Below are 5,059 nucleotides of genomic sequence, written 5' to 3' on the forward strand. Positions count from 1 at the left end.
TTATAGATGGTTGTGAGCCACCATGTGGTTGCTGGGAATTGAACTCAGGACCTTTGGAAGAGCAGCCAGTGCTCTTAACTACTGAGCCATCTCTCCAACCTTCCTCAATTCTTTGTACTGTTTTCCCAGAACATTTCTGAGTGGAAGCATTAGTTGGGGAGGCTGAGTGTCCTTCTGTATTGATCACAGAGGGCACAGGTAGATGTTTCCTCAAGCTCTATTATCTGGTGTAAGTAGGTACTAGATTGTCCTGACAGAGAAACAGGTGTGGATGTGGAAAGCCACACACTAGCTCTGCCTCACAATCCTTCAGATCTCTGAATTCTGCTTCTGAGGGAGGCTACTCCTGATCTTCAGAAACCCAGGTCAGGTGCCTCCATATCATATTTTCACACAAACCTGTACTTCTATTTGGAGGAGTGATCATAGACACACTTGACTGTGGTGGTAATCTAATTATACTGAAATGTGATTTTGATTGTATGTTAATAAATAAAGTTGCCTGGGGGTCAGAGCTATTAGAGCCATAGCAAGAGTGTGGCGGTGGTGGCACATGCCTTTAATCCCAGAAAGCCAGCCTTTAATCCCAGGGAGTGGTGGTAGAAAGCAAAAAGATATATAAGGCATGAGGACCAGAAACTAGAAGCATTTGGCTGGTTAAGCTTTCAGGCTTTGGAGCAACACAGTTCAGCTGAGAGCTATTGGGATGAGGACACAGAAGCTTCCAGTCTGAGGAAACAGGACCAGCTGAGGAACTGGTGAGGTGAGATAGCTGTGGCTTGTTCTGTCTCTTTAAATAGACTAACAGACAGGAAATAGGGCCCTGATTCGGGAAGCTGGGACACCGCAGGCGGAAGGGTGAGATTTCAGCTCTGAGCTCTGACCTCTCGGCTTTCTCTTTTGCATTGTTTCTGTGTTTCTTATTTAATAAGACGGTTGGTTACATCTATATCTGACTGCTAGAATTAACTCCATGCCTCTTTGTGATAGATGGTTGGCATGGGATTTTGCAAGTCAGAGAGTATAGATTTCAGGTCTGTACACAGATGAGTGCTACATTTGCTCAGGGATTCTCCAGAGATAAGGTTTTCTTCCTTGTCCTGCTCCATCCAGGACTAAAGTGGAGGCCAGTCTGTATTTTTGCCATCTCTCTGAGAGGAAAGTCTGTTCATTTAATTAATTCAGGGTTTATCTTCTTTATCTATTGGCTCATGAGAGTGGTGAGGGAGGTGACATGGTGCCATCTCTAACTATCCTATCTAGGTTCCACATGTGAAACTAAGGCTCTAGATCTCCAGAGACTGACATACATTCACAGGCTGCTTGTAGTCTTTATTTACAATTTCAGATTTTGGCTTGCTTACCTCCTAATCGCCATGTTACAACTGTTTCTCTCTCACATAAACTATATGGTGAAGTAATAATATATATATATATATATATATATATATATATATATATATATATCTCACATATATTTGCTGTTTTGAGACAAGGTTTCTCTGTGTAACAGACCTAGCTGTCCTGGAATTCACTTTGTAGACCAGGCTGGCCTCAAACTTACAGAGATCTGCCTGTCTCTGTCTCTGGGGTTCTGGGATTAAAGGCGTGAGCTATCATGCCCAGCTGGTATATGTATTTTAAGTTGTACTGCACTAAGAGTTTAATAAAAGAAACTTGAGGAGGAGAGTATGCATAATTCTACTTTCTGTCCAGTTTTTCTGAAACCTAAAACTTCTTAAAAAAGACTAAGGGGTTGGAGAGATAGCTCAATGGTTAAGAGCACTTGCCGCTCTTGCAGAGGATCCAGGTTTGATGCCAAGCACCTACATGAAGGTTTACAACCATCAGTAACTCCAGTTTCAGGGACCTTATGCCTTCTTCAGACTTTTGAGGACACCAGGCATGCACATGGTACACATACATACGTTTAGGCAAAACACTCACACACCTACAGTATACATTAAAAACAACTAAATTATTAAATAGAGATTTTCTGGTGAATATTCATCTCATTATATATTTTGGACAATGGGCCATGGATATGATATGGGACAGTCCTTATTCTTTGTGCCTAGATGGGTTTGCTGAGACCCCTATCAGAGCATATTTCTTAAATTCCTATCTCTTACACGGCAACTTTACAAATCTCAATGGGCATCTAGGGAGGTCACTGCTTGAGCCTACACAATGGCTGCACCTGTGAATGCTGATGCTATATTCTAGATCATCACCTTATTGATGGCAGACCAGCCTTTCTTCTCTTCACTGCTATTTACAGGCACCATTCTTCCAGGCCCTATTTGGAAAGGATACTTACGTTTCTTAAGCTAGGAGGCTAGAGAGTTTTCCTGTGAAATTGACAAGTCTCAAATGCTTTGGATCTCTTGAGGTGGTTGTATAGTGTGGGAGCCCGTTCTGGGGTTCCTCGTGGCTTTACCCAGCAGGTCCAAATAGAGGATGATCAGGACCACGGGCCTGAGTGCAGGTGTCTGAGATGGTCTGCACTTGGCTGTGCTGGGGGAGGAGGTCTTTTGCTCCACCCCTTGGCGTCTCTATAAAAACCCTGGACCAGAGACAGTCCGGGCCCGTTGGAGTAGGTTCCAGGCCCTCTCGAGGCTATCCTTTATTTTCTATCTGTTTATCTCCGCAAGATTCTCTGCTATAAATCCTTCTATCTAATATTTCCTGCTGCTCGCACTCAAGAAAACTCTGGGAAGCTGTGGGGGTGGTGGGTAAACGCCCCACAGAATGGCGCCCGAACAGGGACTAAAGAAAAAAAGGGACTGAAGAAAAAAGGGGACTAAAGAAAAAAAGGGGGAACCAAAAAAAAGGGGTGACTAAAGACAAATGAACAGGGACTTAAGACAAAGTAATAGGGACTAAAGATAAAGGAAAATAAGTTTTATTACAGAGTTTTTGGTGAAAGTGCTGAGTCAGCCCTGCCAGTGGAAAGGCATGCCGGTGTTATGGAATATATATATTTTTATATATATATATTTTTGGTGAGGCAGGGGTTTTATCCTCGAGAGAAAAGGAAAGTGGACTGGAAGGATGTCCGATGCTGCAGCGAAATTCTCTTCTGTCAAAATTTTCTGTCTTCTATCCCTTTCTCAAATTCTATCTGTGATAAGTATAAGGAATAGGGTAGTAATATAGTTTAGGAAAAACTTAGACGTGTAAGATTGTGTAGGAAAAAATAAGTAAGGCAACTAGACAGAAAAACTCTTCAATTTTCTAACTTTGGGGGCTTTGAAAGCAAACTTGGGAAAAAAATCTTTCTTTGGGCTTTACAGGTAGTAAAAAAGCTCTTCTTTGAGCTTATGGGGAAGAAAAAGTTTCCTATGGAACCTGGGGACGGCTGAAATGCTAAGTCCAAGTGGCAGGAGAAAGTAATTTCTCCCTGAGGCAAAAATGGGGGTGTAAGAAGTCCAAGTTTAAAGTTGGGAAGTTTTGGGAAATGTTGGTCTTTCTCCTGGGGGGAAAAAAACCTTTCTCTTAAACTATAAAGCTTTTCTTGGAAAATTTGGGGGAAAAAAATCTCTAAAAAGCCTTAATCTTTCTCAAAAGCTCTTAAACTTAAAAACTAAAGCCTTTCAAAACTCTCTCTCAGAAGGACAAAAATTAGAATCACCTGAAGATATTAGTATGGGGACCACCTGTGATTAGCTCTAAGGGAAAACAACAAACTTAAGACAGCAAAACCTAAGTTCTTTCAAGCTTTAACAATCCTCCCTGCAATGCAGGAGGCAGGAACAAGTTCCTAAAAAAACGTCTTCTAAGCTCTGTCTCTTCAAGCTAGTAAAAGACAGTGGGTCAGAGTACCCTGAGGGAAACGCTTGGGGAGAGTGTGGGTGAAGAGCTACAGAGAGCCCAAAAAGGGCAGGAAACTTTACCTGAGAAAAGCAAAATAGTCAAGCTTCACAGTTACAGCTGAGCTGAGGCAGCAAAGGTTTTGAGTGAGCATTTCAGAATGAAAAGGTGCTCCTAATCCTCCTAATGCAAAGATCCCCTGAAGCAATGCAAACTGTTAGCATTGAATCCTCGCTTCTGACCAAAAACCCAGAGGTGACTGGCCAGCGTCTCTGAGTTGGAGTGCATTTCGGGGATACTAGGGTTCCTGCAGTTGTAAACTTCCTGGAGCACAGAGCTGAGGCAGGAAGGTGCAGCACCCAGGGGAAGATTGCTAATGAACAAAGCTAAAGCCGGTGGGAAAGGCACAGTTGCGCACTTTCCTACAAGTCCCGGGTTGATAGGTCCACAACTGCAAAAAGAAATCTGAGAAAAAGCTTTCCTATCAGAGAAAGGACCTTTCAGGGAAAACAGTAAAGCTGAACTTTACTGTGTCTGAAGCAGTCGTGCTGCCGAGTCAGAACGCTGTCTGGGGAAAGAGCCCAGCCAGGGCAGAACAGAACTAACCAGGAGTAAAGCTTTCTTTTCTGTCAGAGAAAGCATCTCTTTGAGAAAAGCTTTGTTTCAACTGACTCCCTGAGATAGGGAGTGTAGCCCTGAGGGGTGATTGCCTCTGGCATAAGCTCTGTCCTTGAGCACCCAGACAAGCAAATGCAACCCACTGGGGGACTGGGCCAGGTGAAGACCTGATGAGGCAAAGCACCTGTCCTAATGGGAGTTTAGAAATGGCAAAAACCTCCCTTGTTAGATTTTCAGTCTGTACGCAAACCACACAGACCCCGAAAACAGACAGAAAACCCCTACCTTCAGTAGCAGAGAAAGCCACCACTGTAGTGTTGGAAACTGTTTCTGGGGTAGAGGGGATAAACTGAGACCAAACTGGATACTGTCTGGGAGAAAGACTCTGAAGAAACAGAGGGGACAGATTCCTCCCCAGAAAATGTATGACCTGACAAAGCTGCTAGAGTTTGAGGCAGATTCGGGAGGAGAAAAAAAAAGCCCCTACCTCCAAAAGCAGCTAGCAGAGGAACAGAGCCGCAGATAGCTGAAGCTCTGCATCTGGGGAAGGAAGGAACAAGCAAAATGAGAATAAAATCAGTGGGAGAAAATCTCTCTGAAGGAGCTATGGAAAAGCTCTGTTGTACAT

This window comes from Peromyscus maniculatus, chromosome 7 (genome assembly GCF_049852395.1).
Source record: "Peromyscus maniculatus bairdii isolate BWxNUB_F1_BW_parent chromosome 7, HU_Pman_BW_mat_3.1, whole genome shotgun sequence".
NCBI lineage: Eukaryota > Metazoa > Chordata > Mammalia > Rodentia > Cricetidae > Peromyscus > Peromyscus maniculatus.